The sequence below is a fragment of the Lissotriton vulgaris genome, chromosome 7, assembly GCF_964263255.1.
Source record: "Lissotriton vulgaris chromosome 7, aLisVul1.2, whole genome shotgun sequence".
Classification (NCBI taxonomy): Eukaryota; Metazoa; Chordata; class Amphibia; order Caudata; family Salamandridae; genus Lissotriton; species Lissotriton vulgaris.
In genome coordinates, this window is record NC_141695.1 from 636,311,997 (window position 1) to 636,334,974 (window position 22,978).

Consider the following 22,978-nt stretch of genomic DNA (forward strand, 5'->3'; position numbering starts at 1 on the left):
ATACAGTTTTTTAGCAACCATAGAATGTAATTTCAAGAGAGAATCAATATAATACAGGTATCATTTGATATTCTTATGGTTTATACATAACAAAGTCTGTACATAACAAGGTCTACGCGTTTTGAACTCTCTTTAATACGGAGTTCTCATCACGACCATAAACTGTGAATGAAAAAAGAGTGGAGACCCTTATTAGTTGTTTGTTTACTACCCAAAGTGAAGACTGTTATATGGCTCAACAGCCACCTCTCTGCATCTTTCCTCTCTAATAGTCAGTCAAGTTATAATTCCTTTAGTCACCGACAACCGCGAAGCGGGACCACCTGAATGGTAAACAGACATTTTAGCATTTCTTCTCAAATTGCCACATCCAAACACACCTCAATGGAATCCAAAAGCAACTCACTTGTTTCATGAAGCTATTCGCCTCTCTCTACTTTGTGGAAGAGAACAGACGTTTTGTTTAATAGTTGGATAATCGTGGTCACTGTGTTCACTAATCTCAAGTGTTTCAGTGGCAGTCTTACCTATTAGATATTCTTAATGTCCAAATGTGAAGGGGTAGATTTTGGAAGCACCCGCAATGTGCCTGCAAGGCAAAGGGGTACATTCTTATTCCTAGCGTGGGACTACTCAAAAGGAGACAATGCGCTAACCGTCACGGTGTCAACGTGTAGTGACCGTGCTTTCAGATGCTTACCTTTCGTTCGTACTGCTTTCTGAGTCAATCACGGTCCGGTCCATCAATCCCGGGCAGTCTGTGTTCTTCCGCTTGTGGTTCCGTGTTATATCCACGTCCCATGATTTCTGACCGCTAACACAGGCGCCATCTTAGAATGAGCAAAATTAATAGGTAACGTGCCATTCTTGACCAGTTGTATACTACATGGCTGATGTTAGGGTCCCAATCTGGTGGTGTGGGTTGTGTTTGATGTCAATAAAGCCTTAAGTGGTACAGATTTCTTTTCACAGAATTGTTTCATTACGGGAGCGCCATCTTGTGTAGGGAAACTTGTTCACGAGGTTGTGAGCTATAGGTCGACTAGCTGCCATTTTGAAGTGGTGTCGGGAGAACATTTTTAAGGTGCCCTCCATGTCAGCGATCTCGATATTATTTATAATTTATATATTTCGGACAGTTCATTAAGTCCTTCGATAGCTGAGTTAAATTTCACAATCATCATGGCTTCTTTACGTGACAGTTTCGCCTCCAAATCACAACCTCTTAAGTCCTGGTCCACTTTAGCAACAACTGTCCATCGCAGTTCATTATCTCCATGGTTTTTTATTTGCTAGTGGTTCACCAAAGGGGCATTGGGAACCTTTTGTTTAATTCTTGATCTATGTTGCTGAATTCTTGTACGAATCTCTTGATTCGTTTTGCCGATGTATAGCAAATTGCATGGACACTTAATCCCATATATCACAAATCGTGATTTGCAATTAGTGAAGGTTTCATGGTTCCACGTTATTTCATTGTGTTTAAAGGTAGACCCTTCTTTAGTTAAATCACAACAATTGCATCCACCACATTTGTGGTGGCCCATCACAGGAGGTAGTCCAATCATGGTCCTTAGAGTTGGTTGCACTTTCATTGGCAACGCTGCTCTCACCAGTTTGTTGGCTATACTTGATTCTTTTCTGAAGGCGAATAAAGGAGGTTTTTTCAGTTCGTCGCAAAGATTTTTCACCAAATGCCAGTTGTTATTAACCACCTTTTTTTAACATATTAGAATTAGGGCAGTATGTTGAAACTAGCACCATTCGATCCAATTTTTCTTTAACTTTTTTCTCCAATAAACATTCTCGTGGTGTCCACCATGCTCGTTTTTTGGAACGTCTAAGCAATTTTTTGGGGTATCCGCGTTCGATCAGATTGGCAGTCAGTTTGTTGCATGTTTCAAGTATTCATCTTTATGCTGGCAGTTTCTACGAATCCTTAAGTGTTGCCCATAGGGCAAATTTTCTTTCAGGCTTCGGGCGTGATTGCTGGTGAAATGGAGTGATCTATTTCGATCAGTTATACGTCAGGCTAAATTTGATTTCCTGTGTTCTGTTGTTCAGCCATTCATTAAAGTTTTTTAACTCATCTTCGGGACCAGACCACACAAAGAAAATATCGTCGATGTAACGATTCCAATTTCTAATCCATGTTCCAAAAGGATTGTCATGGTAGATACATTTTGCTTCATAGCTTGACATGTAAAGGACAGCCAGTTCTGGAGCAAAAGGTCAGCCCATTGCCACGCCGCCTACTTGGAAATAAAAATCCCCATCAAAATTAAAGTAGTTCCGTTTTAGTGCAAACCCTGCCAATTGTACAACGAATTCTGTTGGTACCCTTTGTGGTCGTACTCTTGTCTCCAGTATAGTTTTTAAGACCTGTAAACCCTCGTCTTGTGGTATCTGGGTGTACAGGGACGTAATGTCCATTGTCACCATCCAATCATTCATCCTATCAAATTCCACTTGATTTAGTTTATTCATGAAGTCTGTTGTATCTCTAATGTAGGATTTTACACTAGGTATGAATGGCTTTAAAAAGAAGTCTACAAATTTCGATATCGGTTCCATCAAATTTTGATATCGGCTGTCAGAGCTCCCACCAAGCGGCAGCAAAAACTATGTTCTGAGGGTCGGCACCTTGAAAAATAGGGAACCGTCCCTCGGTGGTGGCAGTCCCCAGGGTAATTAATGGCTCCAGGAGGGGGGGGCCTGCGCCTCCTCTCCTTTGTTTTTGCAGGGCCTGCCCCGGGGAGGATGCTTGTTTCTTGTCCAGTGGGGACCTGGCTTGGCAGTTCGTTCTGGACTGTTCCCATGAGGCACGGAGTCAAAACTGATTTGCATATGGCTGGGTCTAAACTGGGGTGGCATAGTGAGTGGGGGTGAATGTATGATTTATTCAGCATTCCGTCCATCATTTGTTTGCGTAGCACTGTTCACTCTAAGCAGGATGGGTATGCCCAGACGTGGGTCCATTGTTCATTGTGCCACTGGATTCAAACTAGCCTGGCTGATGAAGGGTAATACCCAGAAACCGGTCCCAGGATCCTTATTTCTGGTCCAGGGAGGACCTGGCTTGGCAGCTCGGTCTATACACTTCCATGAGGCACAGGGTCCTGACTGATTAGCATATGGCTGGGTCTAAACTGGGGTGGCAAGGTGAGCAAAAGAACAATGGATTTAACCCAGAACTCTTGACTGAGGGTGAATGTATGATGTATTCAGCATTCCGTCCATCATTTGTTTGTGTTGCACTTTTCACTCTAAGTGGGATGGGTATACCCAGACGTGGTCCCCTCTCTCACTGTGCTACTGGATGCAAGCTAGCCTGGCTGATTAAGGGTAATACCCAGAAACCAGTCCCAGGATGCTTGTTTTCGGTCCAGGGAGGACCTGGCTTGGCAGTTTGGTCTGGACTGTTCCCATGAGGCACAGGGTCAAGACTGATTAGCATATGACTGGGTCTAAATTGGGGTGGCATGGTTAGCAAAATAACAATGGATTTAACCCAGAACTCTTGACTGGGGGTGAATGTATGATATATTCAGCATTCCGTCCATCATCTGTTTGCGTGCTCGGGGAGTGGCAGTCCCCAGGGCCATAAATGGCCTGGAAAGGGGGGGCTGCATGGCCCCTTCTCTTCACTTCATCTTGACCTGGATCCGGGGAGGTGGCGGTCCCCAGGGTTTATATCGTCCACGAAGAGAGGAGGACCCGTGTACTCCCCCTTCTCAAAATAATAAATATATCTCCCCCCAGGATCTTGCCCACCTAGAGGCTCAACTATTTATTTATTTATTTATTTGGAGTTTTAAATAGCGCAAGCTTAACACGTTAGGGGATCAGATCGCTGTACAAACAACAGGTAAGTTATACATGTAAGAGAGAAAGGCAAAAGGAATAATCAACCATCACACATATAAAATATAACACTCAATCTGCACAATTAAGCCCTGGATGTGCCCCAGAAAGTAGTAAAGCTGAGTGACTTCAAATCTATTCTTGAAGGAATTTAGTCAATAGATGCATTTTTACTTCTTTTTTAAAGGAGAAAGTTGAGGGGTTAGACCTGATTGCAGGAGACGGTGCAGTCTAGATTCTTGTGGCTTGACCGGAGAATAAGCAGTTGTACTTTTTCTTTTTTTTGAACTTCTGAGGTTTCAGCAGTAGGGAGTTGGCACTTCTTAGGAAGCGACTACCAACAGGCAGTTTAAATTCCTTCACCATATAGACCGGAGAGTTATGGTGCAGGGCCTTGTGTGTCATGCAAGCTATCTTAGAAAAGGGGGTGGTGATGAACAGAGTGTCTGAATTAACCTATTGGCTTTCCGCAAAGCTATTAAAACTCATCTTTTTCCCCCCCTGTAGATTTCCTCCTGCTTCTTCTCCCAGTTTGTTATGTCGGTTCTAGCGCCGGGACGCCCCGTTGCCAGGGCAGCTGTCGCGCTTTACAAAATGCTTAACATAACATAACATAACATAGCATAACATTAAGCAGACCACTCTTACCCAGTCCAAAGATCAGGGCTTGATCCATCACCGTTATTTAGCTCACTGCACCATCCCAGCTCAGAACCTGGTTATATGCAAATCAGTCTGTCCCTGGCCCAGTGCATCATGGGAGCAGGGCAGACTGAACTACCAAGCCAATTCTTCACCGGTTTCTGGCATTTCAGCCGTCGTCCGCCCGGCTTGCTTGAATCCTGATGGTGCAGTGACCAAGGGACTCATGTATTAGTATACCCTGCCACACCTATAGTGGCCAAAAACGATTCAGAAAAGGGGGTGGTGATGAACAGAGTGTCTGAACTAAGCAGACCACTCTTACCCAGTCCAAAGATCAGGGCTTGATCCATCACCGTTATTTAGCTCACTGCACCATCCCAGCTCAGAACCTGGCTATATGGAAATCAGTCTGTCCCTGGCCCAGTGCATCATGGGAACAGGGCAGACTGGACTGGTCTTCGGACTGGTTTTCAAAGCTGTATGTATTTCGGCATGCCAAATCACCAGCGTCACTCCAAGCACCAAAGAGAGAGCTCTATTGGAGCTGAAGTGTTGTGAGCGCATCGTTCGAATTCTAGGTTTACCTCATCTACGAGAATGGAATACCACATGGTTTGTGTCATTCAGACCAATCTGGCAAGATTGTATCTTACCTGTTCTACGCTGCCTGCTTTGCGGTGAAGAATGCGTACTAATTATCTGTCTAACACTCCCATCAGTCATGCATATGTATGTCAATACTCTGCTGGACCCAGTAACAGCCCATGCTCTGTGTTTTCCACAGCGGCTAGCAATTCTGATGACTGCATTCATGCTGGACCCAGTACCAGCCCATGCTCTGTGTTGTCCCCAGCGGCTACCAATTCTGATGACGGCATTCATTGAGATCTCACAGACGCAAATTGCTACTGCTGAGGTATGAGAGGAAACGACAGGTACGCAGGTAACGTCCGATACGAACATTGCTGATGCGACCAATGCTGAAGGCAATGCTTCTCACCTATGTGCGGTTAATCTTCTAAACGAGGTAATCCAACTGTCACCTGCAATGGTAGACAACTTTCTGTCTACAGACATAGAAGATTTCATGTTTTCTCCAAGCCCTAACACTGACTTTTGATTTTGACTCACAGTGTTCTGAGAGACTTTGAATTTGACCTTCATTTTTCTTTTTTAAAAAGGGACTAACTTTGGAACGGTTTTCCTATGATTAATTTTTTTTCTCCAAATTTGTTATTTTTCATTTTTTGGCACAAGTATTCTGCTTATAGTTGAACTATTCATTGAGAACAAGAATTCTTTGAATACTTCTAGAGACAATATATGACCTTGTCCACAACAAAATAAAAATGTAATCTGAAAGGAAATGGTTTCGGCCTTTTTTCTTCTGTATTTACGAGCCATTTCATCATGTATATGTGTTTATGATTCATTCAAGTATCATTCATACGTCTACATATGCTTAAAATGAAGCATTGCTTTAATGCGTACAGCAACACATTAAAAATGCATTTTTATTAAATATGTTTTTGGACATGTTTTAGCGAATCATGCAAAGCTATGTTTTAGATATGTTTTAGATACCGTATATAAATTTGCCCTTATTTAGGCATAGAAATTCTTCACCAGAAAGGAGACAAGCTTCCGGGGACCGGTTTCTGGCATTTCAGCCGTCGTCGGCCCGGCTTGCTTGAATCCTGATGGTGCAGTGACCAAGGGACTCATGTCTGAGTATACCCTGCCACACCTATAGTGGCCAAAAACGATTCAGAAAAAAGGGTGGTGATGAACAGTGTGTCTGAATTAAGCAGACCACTCTTACCCAGTCCAAAGATCAGGGCTTGATCCATCACCGTTATTTAGCTCACTGCACCATCCCAGCTCAGAACCTGGCTATATGCAAATCAGTCTGTCCCTGGCCCAGTGCATCATGGGAACAGGGCAGACTGAACTACCAAGCCAATTCTTCACCAGAAAGGAGACAAGCTTCCGGGGACCGGTTTCTTATCGAATATCCAAGTTTTTAGTTGCTTTCTGAAGGAGAGGTGGTTCTGTGTAAGGCGGAGGTGGGTGGGTAGAGAATTCCAGGTTTTGGCCGCTAAGTAGGAGAAGGATCTTCCCCCCATGGTGGATCTGTGGATGCGCGGAATTGCGGAGAGGGCTTGATTGGATGATCGTAGTTGTCGGGAAGGGGTGTAGAAGGATAGACGCGTGTTGAGGCTTTCGGGTCCTAGGTCGTAGAGGGCTTTGTGTGCGTGGGTGAGGAGACAGAATGTTATTCTCTTGTTGACAGGGAGCCAATGGAGGTCTTTCAGGTGGCCGGAAATGTGTGCTTGCCGAGGGATGTCCAAAATGTGTCTGGCTGAGGCGTTTTGGATGCGTTGGAGTTTTTTCTGTAGTTTGGCTGTGGTTCCGGCGTAGAGGGTGTTTCCGTAATCCAGTCGGCTTGTGACCAGTGCATGGGTGACCGTCTTTCTTGTTTCGGTGGGGATCCAACGGAAGATTTTTTTGAGCATTCGTAGGATGTTGAAGCAAGATGATGAGACGGCATTGACTTGTCTGGTCATCGAGAGGGAGGAATCCTGGATGAAGCCCAGGTTATGTGCATGGTCCGTAGGTATGGGTGCGGTTCCGAGGGCCGGAGGCCACCATGAGTCGTCCCAGGCAGAGGGGGATGGCCCTAGGATGAGGACTTCTGTTTTGTCCGAGTTGAGTTTTAAACGGCTGTTCTTCATCCACTCGGCTACTTCTTTCATTCCTTCGTGTAAGTTGGTTTTGGCGGTGTTTGGGTCTTTGGTGAGGGAGAGGATCAGCTGGGTGTCGTCTGCGTAGGAGATGTTGTTGAGGTTGTGTTGGCGTGCGATGGATGCGAGGGGACTCATGTATACGTTGAAGAGGGTAGGACTGAGTGATGATCCTTGTGGTACGCCGCAGATGACTTGGGTGGCCTCTGATTTGAAAGGGGGGAGGCGGACTCTCTGTGTTCTTCCGGTGAGGAACGAGATGATCCCGTCCAATGCTTTTTCTTGTATTCCGACGTTGCTGAGGCGTTGTATGAGGGTGCTATGACAGACTGTGTCGAAGGCTGCGGAGAAGTCAAGTAAGATGAGAGCGGCTGTTTCTCCGTTGTCCAGTAGTGTTCGGATGTCGTCTGTTGCAGCGATGAGGGCGGTTTCGGTGCTGTGTTTGGCTCGGAAGCCGGATTGTGAAGGGTCAAGGGATTTGTTGGATTCGAGGAAGGCGGCGAGCTGACTGTTGACGGCTTTCTGGATGACTTTGGCAGGGAATGGGAGGAGTGAGATGGGGCGGTAGTTCTTAAGTTCGGTTGGGTCTGCCGTGGGTTTCTTCAGAAGGGCGCTGAGTTCGGCATGTTTCCAGTTTTCTGGGAAGGTAGCGGAGTTGAGGGAGCAGTTAATGACATCGGAGAGATGGGGTGCGATGATGGAGTCTGCTTTGTTGAAAATGTGGTGGGGACATGGGTCGGTTGGTGATCCTGAGTGGATGGAGTTCATCAGGCGGATGGTGTCTTCGGTGGTGATTGGGTTTTAGGCGCAAAGGTTGTTAGAGTGCGGTTTTGGTTCGGAGGTGGGTGGAGTGGACTGGTCTTCGGACTGGTTTTCAAAGCTGTATGTATTTCGGCATGCCAAATCACCAGCGTCACTCCAAGCACCAAAGAGAGAGCTCTATTGGAGCTGAAGTGTTGTGAGCGCATCATTCGAATTCTAGGTTTACCTCATCTACGAGAATGGAATACCACATGGTTTGTGTCATTCAGACCAATCTGGCAAGATTGTATCTTACCTGTTCTACGCTGCCTGCTTTGCGGTGAAGAATGCGTACTAATTATCTGTCTAACACTCCCATCAGTCATGCCTATGTATGTCAATACTCTGCTGGACCCAGTAACGGCCCATGCTCTGTGTTTTCCACAGCGGCTAGCAATTCTGATGACTGCATTCATGCTGGACCCAGTACCAGCCCATGCTCTGTGTTGTCCCCAGCGGCTACCAATTCTGATGACGGTATTCATTGAGATCTCACAGACGTAAATTGCTACTGCTGAGGTATGAGAGGAAACGACAGGTACGCAGGTAACGTCCGATACGAACATTGCTGATGCGACCAATGCTGAAGGCAATGCTTCTCACCTATGTGCGGTTAATCTTCTAAACGAGGTAATCCAACTGTCACCTGCAATGGTAGACAACTTTCTGTCTACAGACATAGAAGATTTCATGTTTTCTCCAAGCCCTAACACTGACTTTTGATTTTGACTCACAGTGTTCTGAGAGACTTTGAATTTGACCTTCATTTTTCTTTTTTAAAAAGGGACTAACTTTGGAACGGTTTTCCTATGATTAATTTTTTTTCTCCAAATTTGTTATTTTTCATTTTTTGGCACAAGTATTCTGCTTATAGTTGAACTATTCATTGAGAACAGGAATTCTTTGAATACTTCTAGAGACAATATATGACCTTGTCCACAACAAAATAAAAATGTAATCTGAAAGGAAATGGTTTCGGCCTTTTTTCTTCCGTATATACGAGCCATTTCATCATGTATATGTGTTTATGATTCATTCAAGTATCATTCATACGTCTACATATGCTTAAAATGAAGCATTGCTTTAATGCGTACAGCAACACATTAAAAATGCATTTTTATTAAATATGTTTTTGGACATGTTTTAGCGAATCATGCAAAGCTATGTTTTAGATATGTTTTAGATACCGTATATAAATTTGCCCTTATTTAGGCATAGAAATTCTTCACCAGAAAGGAGACAAGCTTCCGGGGACCGGTTTCTGGCATTTCAGCCGTCGTCGGCCCGGCTTGCTTGAATCCTGATGGTGCAGTGACCAAGGGACTCATGTCTGAGTATAGCCTGCCACACCTATAGTGGCCAAAAACGATTCAGAAAAAAGGGTGGTGATGAACAGTGTGTCTGAATTAAGCAGACCACTCTTACCCAGTCCAAAGATCAGGGCTTGATCCATCACCGTTATTTAGCTCACTGCACCATCCCAGCTCAGAACCTGGCTATATGCAAATCAGTCTGTCCCTGGCCCATTGCATCATGGGAACAGGGCAGACTGAACTACCAAGCCAATTCTTCACCAGAAAGGAGACAAGCTTCCGGGGACCGGTTTCTTATCGAATATCCAAGTTTTTAGTTGCTTTCTGAAGGAGAGGTGGTTCTGTGTAAGGCGGAGGTGGGTGGGGAGAGAATTCCAGGTTTTGGCCGCTAAGTAGGAGAAGGATCTTCCCCCCATGGTGGATCTGTGGATGCGCGGAATTGCGGAGAGGGCTTGATTGGATGATCGTAGTTGTCGGGAAGGGGTGTAGAAGGATAGACGCGTGTTGAGGCTTTCGGGTCCTAGGTCGTAGAGGGCTTTGTGTGCGTGGGTGAGGAGACAGAATGTTATTCTCTTGTTGACAGGGAGCCAATGGAGGTCTTTCAGGTGGCCGGAAATGTGAGCTTGCCGAGGGATGTCCAAAATGTGTCTGGCTGAGGCGTTTTGGATGCGTTGGAGTTTTTTCTGTAGTTTGGCTGTGGTTCCGGCGTAGAGGGCGTTTCCGTAATCCAGTCGGCTTGTGACCAGTGCATGGGTGACCGTCTTTCTTGTTTCGGTGGGGATCCAACGGAAGATTTTTTTGAGCATTCGTAGGATGTTGAAGCAAGATGATGAGACGGCGTTGACTTGTCTGGTCATCGAGAGGGAGGAATCCTGGATGAAGCCCAGGTTATGTGCATGGTCCGTAGGTATGGGTGCGGTTCCGAGGGCCGGAGGCCACCATGAGTCGTCCCAGGCAGAGGGGGATGGCCCTAGGATGAGGACTTCTGTTTTGTCCGAGTTGAGTTTTAAACGGCTGTTCTTCATCCACTCGGCTACTTCTTTCATTCCTTCGTGTAAGTTGGTTTTGGCGGTGTTTGGGTCTTTGGTGAGGGAGAGGATCAGCTGGGTGTCGTCTGCGTAGGAGATGATGTTGAGGTTGTGTTGGCGTGCGATGGATGCGAGGGGACTCATGTATACGTTGAAGAGGGTAGGACTGAGTGATGATCCTTGTGGTACGCCGCAGATGACTTGGGTGGCCTCTGATTTGAAAGGGGGGAGGCGGACTCTCTGTGTTCTTCCGGTGAGGAATGAGATGATCCCGTCCAATGCTTTTTCTTGTATTCCGACGTTGCTGAGGCGTTGTATGAGGGTGCTATGACAGACTGTGTCGAAGGCTGCGGAGAAGTCAAGTAAGATGAGAGCGGCTGTTTCTCCGTTGTCCAGTAGTGTTCGGATGTCGTCTGTTGCAGCGATGAGGGCGGTTTCGGTGCTGTGTTTGGCTCGGAAGCCGTATTGTGAAGGGTCAAGGGATTTGTTGGATTCGAGGAAGGCGACGAGCTGACTGTTGACGGCTTTCTCAATGACTTTGGCAGGGAATGGGAGGAGCGAGATGGGGCGGTAGTTCTTAAGTTCGGTTGGGTCTGCCGTGGGTTTCTTCAGAAGGGCGCTGAGTTCGGCATGTTTCCAGTTTTCTGGGAAGGTAGCGGAGTTGAGGGAGCAGTTAATGACATCGCAGAGATGGGGTGCGATGATGGAGTCTGCTTTGTTGAAAATGTGGTGGGGACATGGGTCGGTTGGTGATCCTGAGTGGATGGAGTTCATCAGGCGGATGGTGTCTTCGGTGGTGATTGGGTTTTAGGCGCAAAGGTTGTTAGAGTGCGGTTTTGGTTCGGAGGTGGGTGGAGTGGACTGGTCTTCGGACTGGTTTTCAAAGCTGTATGTATTTCGGCATGCCAAATCACCAGCATCACTCCAAGCACCAAAGAGAGAGCTCTATTGGAGCTGAAGTGTTGTGAGCGCATCGTTCGAATTCTAGGTTTACCTCATTTACGAGAATGGAATACCACATGGTTTGTGTCATTCAGACCAATCTGGCAAGGTTGTATCTTACCTGTTCTACGCTGCCTGCTTTGCGGTGAAGAATGCGTACTAATTATCTGTCTAACACTCCCATCAGTCATGCCTATGTATGTCAATACTCTGCTGGACCCAGTAACGGCCCATGCTCTGTGTTTTCCACAGCGGCTAGCAATTCTGATGACTGCATTCATGCTGGACCCAGTACCAGCCCATGCTCTGTGTTGTCCCCAGCGGCTACCAATTCTGATGACGGCATTCATTGAGATCTCACAGACGCAAATTGCTACTGCTGAGGTATGAGAGGAAACGACAGGTACGCAGGTAACGTCCGATACGAACATTGCTGATGCGACCAATGCTGAAGGCAATGCTTCTCACCTATGTGCGGTTAATCTTCTAAACGAGGTAATCCAACTGTCACCTGCAATGGTAGACAACTTTCTGTCTACAGACATAGAAGATTTCATGTTTTCTCCAAGCCCTAACACTGACTTTTGATTTTGACTCACAGTGTTCTGAGAGACTTTGAATTTGACCTTCATTTTTCTTTTTTAAAAAAGGGACTAACTTTGGAACGGTTTTCCTATGATTAATTTTTTTTCTCCAAATTTGTTATTTTTCATTTTTTGGCACAAGTATTCTGCTTATAGGTGAACTATTCATTGAGAACAAGAATTCTTTGAATACTTCTAGAGACAATATATGACCTTGTCCACAACAAAATAAAAATGTAATCTGAAAGGAAATGCTTTCGGCCTTTTTTCTTCTGTATTTACAAGCCATTTCATCATGTATATGTGTTTATGATTCATTCAAGTATCATTCATATGTCTACATATGCTTAGAATGAAGCATTGCTTTAATGCGTACAGCAACACCTTAAAAATGCATTTTTATTAAATATGTTTTTGGACATGTTTTAGCGAATCATGCAAAGCTATGTTTTAGATACCGTATATAAATTTGCCCTTATTTAGGCATAGAAATTCAGCCCTTATTTAGGCATTGTTCATGCTAACCAAATACAGGCATGGTCAACTACATTCGTTCATCTTTGTCACCTCGAGTTCTTGGAAAACCAGACTCTTAAGCCTTTAGGAATTCCCCTTGCTTGGATATTGATTTCTCCAAGAACTAATTTATTATGCATGAACATCTATTCCTTGGGGGTTCATTCATGCCATTCTTATGCCCGACTTGTACGTCAATACTGGCATTCCTAAACACCTTCAAGGTATAAATATAACTTCACTTGCTATGGCAAGGCTAGGTGCGGTTCGGCTACCTACTTGCACGACGCGGCTTGCCACAGCAAGTCCCGAAGGAAGTCAAGGGCCAGATGTAGGTAAATCCCAAATACCGTTTCTTAAACACCGTATTTTAACGTATTTTACTGATTCGTTAATAAGAAATCGGTATTTGGGATGTAGGTAAAAATCCAGTAATATTTACCGAATTGGTATAATTCGGTATATAAATACTGAATCCTCAACACCGATCGGTAAATACCGAACCGGTTACATCCGAATCTGTATATTCAGAATCGGATGTTACCAAATTGGTAAATACCGAATCGGTATTTACCGAATCAGCAATTCAAAAATAGAAAAAAATAGGGAATCATCCAATCAGCTGCAACCAACCCTCCTCCCAACCAGGAAGTGGCCACACCCATGGCCACGCCCAGGCAGGTGCAATCAATCTGAAGCTGCTGGAGAGGCTGGGAGAGCAGAGCAGAGCCCTTGAGCCACTGGGAAACTTTCTCATTGAAAATTGAAAAATGGCAAGCAAAGACACTGAAAGGGAAGGAGCAGAGAGAAAGAGGAAGCTGAAATTCAGCACCATGGAGCTGCAGGTCCTTGTGGAGGAGGTAGTGAGGGAACATCACAAGTTATTTGGAAAGCAGTCCATGCAGGTGGCAGAATCTGCCAAAAGGAAGATTTGACTGGCAATACAAACAAAGGTCAATACCATTGGAGTGACCTGACGGGACATTGACGACCTGAAGAAGAGGTGGTATTACCTCCGAAGTGTGACAATGCGGAAAATGGCAGAGCTCCACAAACAAGCAAACCTGACAGGAGAAAGGAGGAACAGGGCACCTGCCTGACTGAGCTTGAGGAGCTGGTGGAGTCCATCATTGAACCAGACAACGTCTGTGGGATTGGGGATGCCGACAGCTCAGCCCGAGCTGCCACCAAAAAGGTAAGAAGCATGCACAGCAATCACCCCCTCCCCACCCCTTCTCTTTCCCCTTGCCCAATGTGGTAGTGTGAAGCCCACTCCAGTACAGGTTTTAGTATACACCAGCAATGCATTATGTGAGATGTAGTCAGTGAAACACCTACCATGTCTGACAACACACCAAACAACAAGGCATGCGACACACATCAGTGATGAGCAAGCTGAGGCAATAACTTTCAGAGTTGAGAATTTATTTGGATAAGCAGGGTTGTAGGACCACATAGTAAATGTACGATTTTCTGTCCACAGGCCAGACATCTCGCAGGCGTCCCAAGGACAAGGAAGCTAGTGCACCACGGAGGGAAGACACACAGGAGGCGAGTACCAGCACAGGGCAAACAACACAAGCTACAGTGGCATCTCCAACACTGCCGGCCTCCCAAGACCTGACAGCGTCACCACAGCTGCTGGCCTCCCCAGAGTGGTTGCCCTCACTACTACTCATGTCCTCACCTGAACTGGTAACATCACCAGCTGCAACAACACCTGTAGTGCAAAAAAGCAAGAGGCATGTTGTGGCCACACTCATGGAAATGGAGTCTTCCGCAGGAGACGCATTTGGGGGGGTGACACACCGACAGTGAAAGTTGAGCACAGCAGTGCTATTCAGCAGTCCACCGCTGAGGGGGCACACACAGGTGCCAGACGCCGCAGGGTCAGGGATAACAGTCAAGACCAAAATGGCGAGGGTGCAGGTGTCTTCTGCGGACCGGATACTACTAGGGTGAAGGTGCAGCACATGCAGGGGAAGGCCATCCAGTCGAACCAAAGGCAGGTGAAGCACCTAAATGAACATATGATAAACATTGACACGGGCATCAGCTCAATGGCGGAGGGAAGTAGAGAAATGGCTGCGGGCATGAGAGAGATGGCTGCGGGCATGCGGGACATGTCCCAATCAGTGCTGCAGCTGTGCAGCAAGCTGGACGAGGACAGGGCAACAAGGTGCAAGGAGAGGCAGAGGTCAGAACACACAAGGGCAGGGAACCGGCTAGCCACTGCCACTGCTTTGCAGTCACTGCGTTAACATGCAGGAGGGACTGGCACACAGCAGCAATGAAGACTCCAGGGGCCTTGTGCGGGTGATAAATGCAGTTGAGGTGCTGCTGACTAATCAGTCAGCAACTACTGTTGCTCTGGATGTGGGGGAGAGCGAGGAGACCACCAGTAGAAGCAGCAATGTGACCCCCCCTGTCACTGGCACCTGGAGGAGCAGCAGGCGCCATGGGGCTGGCACAGCCCACACAGACAGTGAGGACAGCCAGTCAATGGCCTCCAGCACCGGTGGGCGTGCCGGCAAACACTGAATCTGCCCACACTCCCTGACCTGGAATGGGTGAAGTAACCCAGGACTTTCATAATCGATGGCAACAATAGGACTGGCACATTTGGTCCTTTGTGTACTGGTGTAGTGCCTAAATATTAAAACTATGTTGTGTACATACTACAACTGGCTGTGTCTCCTTACTTACTTAGAAATAGTTGCGTGTGATCTCTGCCCATCTCTTTCTCCCATCTGTTGCTGGCGCCACTCCTACTGTGTTGGGCTCAGGGTGTTCAAATTCATCACCATCATCCTCAATGTCTGTTAATTCCACTGCTGTTCCTTTCTTAGTGGCAAGGTTGGGCAGCATTGCACAAGTTGCTATGATTTTACAGCAGATGAGGGGTGAGTACTGACGTGCGCCTTCGCTTTTGTGGAGGCAGCGGAACCTGCTTTTTAACAGCCCAAAGGTGTGCTCCACAACATTACGTGTAGATTTGTGTGCCACGTTGTATCGTCTCTCACTCGGGGTTGATGGGTTCAGGTAGGGTGTCGGGATGAACGAGCGGATGGCATATGCGCTATCGCCTATGTGGAAAAGAGAGAGCCATTAATCACATGCACAACAACATCTACATCTGCAGTATCTATCAGGGTGTGTCACACTGTGTTACCTAGCAGGTATCCTTCTCCAAATTCCCCCGCTGCCAGGCGTGTGTAGATCCCACTGTTCTGGAAGATGTAGCAGTCGTGGGTGCTGCCTGGGAATTTGGCCACGATGTCTGTGATTACGTTGGCAGCATCACAGATGACCTGCACATTATTGGAATGGGTGGACTTTCTGTTCCTGTAGATGTACTCTGTTGCTGCAAGTGGGCAGATTGGGATGTGTGTGCCATCAATGCAGCCGATGACATGTGGGAACTGTATCAGTTGATAAGTCAGTCTTGGTCTTCAGCAGTTCCGCATGTGTGTCAGGGAAGCTGCTATAATGATGCATTCTCTGCTTCATGGCCTCCAGGAACTTCCTTAAGAAACGGGACAGGATCTCTGGGACACCCCACCTATCGCAGCTATCACCCCCTGGTAACTCCCAGATGCAAGCAGGTGTAGGCTACAGAGCACCTGCACATGTGGTGGTATTGCGTGCGCCCTTGGTGTTGGGTGCTCAAGGAGTAGGTGCAGGTCCCTAATCAAGTGCAGGATGGTGTGGGGGTGTAGCCTGTACCTTTGCAAGATCTCTGGCTCAGTAAGTTGGAAGAGTCTGTCTGTAGACTTGCTCCTCCCGTCTCCAGATCCTCTCTCCTGCTGCCTCTAGCCGTAGCCGCCTTGCTATCACATAGAATCACACTGTTGCATTTTGGGGGCTTTTTATGGCCTGCACCTGGTAACCACCTGCTTTCAATCCATGGAAATTACAGACTCTTAAATACCGAATTTCATGTAATTCGGTATTTTAGAAGTTACCTACATCTCTATTCTAATTTTTACTGTTTCCTATTTACCGATTCGGTAAACAAGAATTCGGTAACTACCGAATCTGTAATTTCAGATTCGGTAATGATGACTCAGTATTTACAAATTCATATTTACCAAATCCTTACTTTTGGCCTCCTACATCTCAGTTGCCTAAATACCGGTCGGTAACGGCATATTTATCGAACTTTGGCCGTTACCGACCGGTATTTAGCTACCTACATCTGTCCCCAAGTCCCCAACTGACGCACTGACCAGATGCTGCCATCCTCCTCGCCGAGAATCCGCTCCAGTGTTGACCAGATGTTGCCACCCTCCTCGCCGAGAATCCAGCTCCAGTGTTTCTGACTCCCCTTGTGGGGTGTTAAAGATTGAGTCTCGGGAAAGAGATTCCAACCTCTCTCATTCTCAGGTATGGAGCAGACAAGAACCTAGAGGGACTCTTGGCAACTAAAGTTAAACTAAACTATAGCTAAACTAAACTATAGCTAGGCTTTCCTGTTTTCAGTTTCTATTTTTGGTAAATTCAGGTAGGGCTTTTTCAGTGTTTTCAAGTGATTTCAATACCTTAAAAAAACAGTGGTTGTCAGTGGGTACACATTTTTACGTCATAAAACAACAACAGAAACAGTGTTTATTGAACGTTTTGCTTTTATTATTGCTTGCTTTCTATACTGATAATGCATGGTAGTGTACATACAGTGTATATGAGGTCCAACTACATTTTTGCAAATCAAGCCTATTGTAGTCAAGCATACGATACTTCTTCTATGAGTATTTGGTCATGTGCGCTCGCTTTTTCCTTCCCATGTAAACTTTTTTCTGGGAAAAGGCCCTCTCAACATTGACACTTGAGACTGGCAACAACAAAACAGCCAGTACACATTTGCTAACTCTGACCACTGACATAGCTTTCCATGCCAATACTGTTGCACTTGAAGATTGAGATTCTCTATGCAGGTTCTGCAACATTTGCTTTGAACGGGGCGCTTATACCCTCAGAGTTATTAAAGCGGTCAAAAATTAAGCAGCACTTTTGAAACTACAGAGAAAATAGTTATTAGCATTCTTCATTAACTCTGTAGATTGTAAAGATCCTTTCAGCATTCCATCTAACAAGTGGCAAAGATCTCTTACAGGGAAGCACTTCAGCTCAGGTATCGATTTTGACAGGTTGTCACACAGCTTTTTTATATACGTAGCTGAATCCCTGCTAATACTAACAATATCACTCCAATCTTTGTAGCACATGGAAAGAACCTTTTTGCAGCAGCATTCCAAGTGACACTGTTTTCCATGTTCCATCTTGTCCTGTTTTTACCACTATCCCAGATGCTTGGTGAAAGTGCTCTTTTCACATATACTTGTCACTTTACCTTGCATTGAATGTTTAAAGCCGGAGATGTTGGCAATTCACCCACCTTCAATACTGACTCACTAGAAACTAGGGGCTGATATATCAAGGGGTTGTACCTATTATCTGTGGGTAAATTTGATGGCACATATTTGGAAAGATTCTTCTGAAACCAGCCTTTTTACCGATCAATGAAAGAATCAAACTCAGCCAAAATATCAAACATGATTTTGATATTTCCTGATTCTCTACAGTTTATAAAAAAAATTAAACAATACCTAAAACAAGCTTCTAAACACTGCATCTTTAGACCAAAGACCACAAAACTGAAAAAAACTAAATGAAGAAGAAACAGTACTTTAGTGACATCCCTAAACAACAAAACTCAAGCAGAATAATGTTAGCCCAGTCTTTCTTGCTGCTAGCTGGTATATCAAAGTTACATTGTATTGGCCCTTTAAGGAAGGAGCAAAATGACTTTTTCACTCTCCTTTTCCTCTCTTTGAATGACATTTAGTTTGTGGTTATGCAGGTGTTTTTTCAGTGTTTATATGTTTTCACAGGCGAGGGCTATTTCCCTTTCAGTGGGGTTTTATCAGTTATTATATGTTTAAACCTAAAACCGGAAAGCCTAACTATAGCTAAACTAAACTATAGCTAAAACAGCACCTACGTCTTCCCTCGTACTACACTTAGGTTAGGTACACTGGGGTAGGATTATTTTAGAAGCACCAGTTGAGTATTTTAGCCTATGTGTTTTTTATGTATGTATTTTTATATATGTCATAGCTATGGACAATGCTATTGCAGTATTATTTTATCTTACTGCTAACGCTGTACGCATTATACTTCGCATTCTGTCTTACGATTGTAGCAGTTCATATCTCTTGCATGAGAAAGAAGACTGTTCAATAAACCCTTTTTATTGAAACTCCTGTCTATCTCTTTCTGTGTAACTCTATAGAAACGAAGCATGCACTATTGACTGAATGAAACTGTAATCTATTTTTTCCATGACTCTGAAGATATTGTTCCGCTCTAAGGGAAACAAAGTTGTCATGTTTATGCGGTTGTCAGAAACGAATCTCTTCTTGTTCATTTGAGATGTTTCTAGTGACCTCTGAGTTAGCTGGCACACACACAAGTAATTAGGTTTAATGTACTTGATAGAGACATACTGACCTCAGTCCTATGTCAAAACTATAGTGTATATTATTCCAATGCACAGAGCCTATCAGGGATATAGGAACTACACTACAGGTGGGGCACGAATTGTAGTTACTTTACAGTTATAGTTACTTTAGATAACTATAAATAATGAGTCCCTTTAACCTTTGTTTTTTTCAGTGATATAAATATATGTGTGTGTGTGTGTATATATATATATATTCCAATCCTGGATTCCTTCGTGTGAAATCAGGCGCTGACACAGTGGGATCAGTGTATCAAAGAAAAAGGTTTATTCCATTGGATAAGCTTGACGCGTTTTGGCAGCCAAACCGTCTTGTTCATAACATCTCACCACAAACAATGAAGTGCATTATATACAAGTGCCAAACCGTCTTGTTCATAACATCTCACCACAAACAATGAAGTGCATTATATACAAGTGATTGGCTTGGTAGTAGCCTACGTGGGTTGCCATTGAAACTTTCCTCATACGACAGGCATAAAAGAGGTGCGCTCCGTGATATGTGTTGAGTCATGTTCTTCCTCGCAGTATTTCTTTTAGCATCATTAAATTTCAAAATGCTGTGACATTAGTTATGTTCTTATTTGTAATTCCAAAAAGCAAACCATTCAGGTAAAACAAATAAAATTAATTGTTGCTCAAAAATGTTATATGTACATTATTACATTTCGCATTTGTATAGAGGAATACATTGAAGTGCTGGCATTACCCGACCTTTGTGAAAAATAGGTGCAATATATACAATGTGCTTTTTTAAATGAAAAATTGAAATTACAGCTTGTGCATTTGCCATGGTATGACATAACTCAGGTCGTAGTACTCGAGCTAATGCTGCGTTAATTAAGAAACCCTGGAATGTCAGGCTGATCAGAGTACATACCAGTTCTCATTGTTTCTGGCAATTGTTCCATAATGTACAAGTCTCTACCCGTTGTTTGGTTTGCGTCCGTCATTGTATATGTTTACAGGGCAAGATAATCCCTAGAAGTATATGTATGCTGGTGCATTGGCTGTTGGATACAATGCCTGTTGGCTTGTGTGTCCTGTGCTGCCCAAGTGGGCCTATATATATATATATATATATATATATATATACATATACATATATATATATATATATATATATATATATATATATATATATATATATATATATATATATATATATATATATATATATATATATATATATATATATATATATATATATATATATATATATCCTCAAAACTTTCTCCCTGCTGGGAAAAAACGGGTCGCACAGCCAACTTCGGATTTTAAACAGCAATCCTTTTTATTTTGCTCATTTCAAAGGGCAACAGGCACAGAGATCTACGCGTTTCGGTGTCACTTCACCTTGCTCACGATCGTGAGCAAGGAGAAGTGACACCGAAACGCGTAGATCTCTGTGCCTGTTGCCCTATGAAATGAGCAAAATAAAAAGGATTGCTGTTTAAAATCCGAAGTTGGCTGTGCGACCCGTTTTTTCCCAGCAGGGAGAAAGTTTTGAGGATAATAGCGGCTTGGTTCTGCCGCAGGATACCGCACATGCGTGAGCGCTGCATAATCTTCCGCAAAGGAACTGCTTTGGAGGTATATATATATATATATATATTCCACACAAAGTTCCAATAAAGTACGCTCTCAGGAACGACACAACAATCCAGGAGTAAACTTAGATCCTTAGTTTATTCACACAACGCGTTTCGGCGACTTGCCTTGATCACGTGTGTGTGTGTATATATATATAAAATCAGTTTTATATATCGTAAATACTGCCTGAGGGCATTGGAGCTCTTTACATGAACATCATATTACATTATACAAGGTCAGATTTATTTCATTTTAAATACAAGAGATTCAGTGATTTTCCCGGAATCAAAACATGTTGACCCAAGGCCTGAACTCAAACTTAGTTCCCCAAATCCAAAGTCAGCAGATCTGGCTTTTAGGCCTCATCCATATATCTAAATTTATTTATGAAAACCATACACACTTGGTATTATTGTGTATAATCACTTATAGTGAGCACATTCTCTTTTAAAATGGCTTTGTGAAGTTAAAAAACAGCAGCAACAAATACTGTAAGGTACACCGGGAGTCATTGTTCAGCACATATGCACTGGCTAATACTTCGAAATATTACTTACATATAGGCCTAGACTTTCACAGTCCATCAAATGTTGGCTTTCAATCCACCAGTGGGTCCCGACCCACAGTTGGGGAAACGCTGCTCTAGCCTCTTTTAGAGAAAAGACAGAAAAACTGCTTTTTTTTCAGCTAATATCCGTGTCTTAGTTTATCTTTGAGATATGATTTCTAGAGCATAGATACGGTTCAGTTCTAGTGAGCTTTTTATAATTGTTTTTGTTATTTTAAACTTGTATTTATTGCAACTCTACACAAATGTAACATTACATGTTCATCCGAAGCAGTCTGATTTTTGGGCGATTTACATGCAATACATGTTGCTTACCCTCCCCCTCAAGGAAATTGTGTGCAGCAATTCATTTCTTTAATAAAATGAAAAACAAACAAGATGAATCAAAAATAACCATGGTGGCAATGATGACCGAAACTCATCCCCCCGAGAGCAGCGGTAACTCATCTGGTGTGGAACTATCGTTTATCTAGAAGTTTTTTTAATACACTTTATTGATGACCGCATTAACATGTACATCTTGAAAAACATTCAGCTAGATAGTCTTTTTCGTTTTTTTTTTACCCCTTTCCATGTTAATAGACACATCACAAGTATACATAACCAATTGTTTCGTCTTGTTCTCTATGGTATAAGAGTCACATAGGTCAACCTCGAGCTGGACATATAGCTAAACGAACAGAGGGTATGATGTATCTTCAGCGGCATTGTAAAGTTGTGTATACTTATATCCAACTAGTTAAAACTTATTCATGCCCATTACCCTCCCCCCATCCCACCCTAACTCTCTCCTGGTCAATCCTACTTTGGCTGCCACGGTGATTGCAGGGAGTTAGCATATAATCACCCTCCTAAAGGATACAATGGACAAGGCAGTGGTACAATGCCTCTGGTTAATGGGGCCGGATTACAGACAATAGCTAGGCGCCCTTCCGATTACTGAGACGCTGTGGCTTGTGTAGGAGATAAGTCTAGTGCCTCCAGTTCAAGTATCATAGCCTCCCACTTTAAGGAGATATGTTGCTTTCTCAGCCCTCTCTCCTCCTCCTTACGAAGAGCTGCGCCCTCTGCCCTCCCCCATTGGAGCATGTTGTTCTGCCAAGCAGCCACTGTCGGGCATCTAGGCGACTTCCACCTTATAGTGAGCACCCTGATCGCCAAAATGAATGCTAGATCAAGAAACTTCAGCTGCAACTTCTGCACCGTTGAGCGCCGACGGAGGCCCATTAGGCAGGTCAGGGCCTCGTCCGGGACTGGTAGCTGTGTTATTGTGGCCAAGGAGTGGCGTACTCCCCCTCAGTAGTCCCGCAGGCGAGGGCAGGACCACAGCATGTGAATAAAATCCGCCTTGTCTCTCTTACAACGGGGGCAGCAGTGGGGTGCTTCTGGAAACATGCGGTGTATCTTTTGCAGTGTAAGGTACGATCTATGGAGTATCATTGCCTGTATGATTTTGAGCCTCGCATTACGTGACACTTTTTTGGTTGTTCTCCAGCATACGTTTCCATGCTTGATCCGTGATCTCCACCCCTGAGTCTTCCACCCAGTGTGCTCTAAGGGAGATGAGTGTAATTTCCGCATGTGTCCGTACCCTAGAGTATAGCCAGCGCACCAAATGCCCTCCCGGTCCCATGATATATAAAAGATGTACCAGGGTGTGCTGTGGGGGTTCAGTCCTCTTTGGGGCCCACATCGTCCTGATATAATGCGCCACTGTAGCGTGTAAAAGGTACAGGCGCGGTGGCACCCCATTAGCTTGCATGAAAGAGTCATGATCCAGCATAGTGCCATCCCCAAAGAAAGCTCCTACCTCTTCAATCCCGTTGTCCATCCAGGCCTGAGTCCTAGTCCGTGTGAGAC

The 22,978-nt window shown here is 44.5% G+C and overlaps 1 protein-coding gene across 7 annotated transcripts in view; it reads left to right on the plus strand.

Annotated features, from left to right (window-relative positions):
* Positions 1-22,978, plus strand: part of SPATA20 (spermatogenesis associated 20) — a 2,039,700-nt gene that overhangs the window by 1,069,123 nt on the left and 947,599 nt on the right. The window lies entirely within an intron of this gene.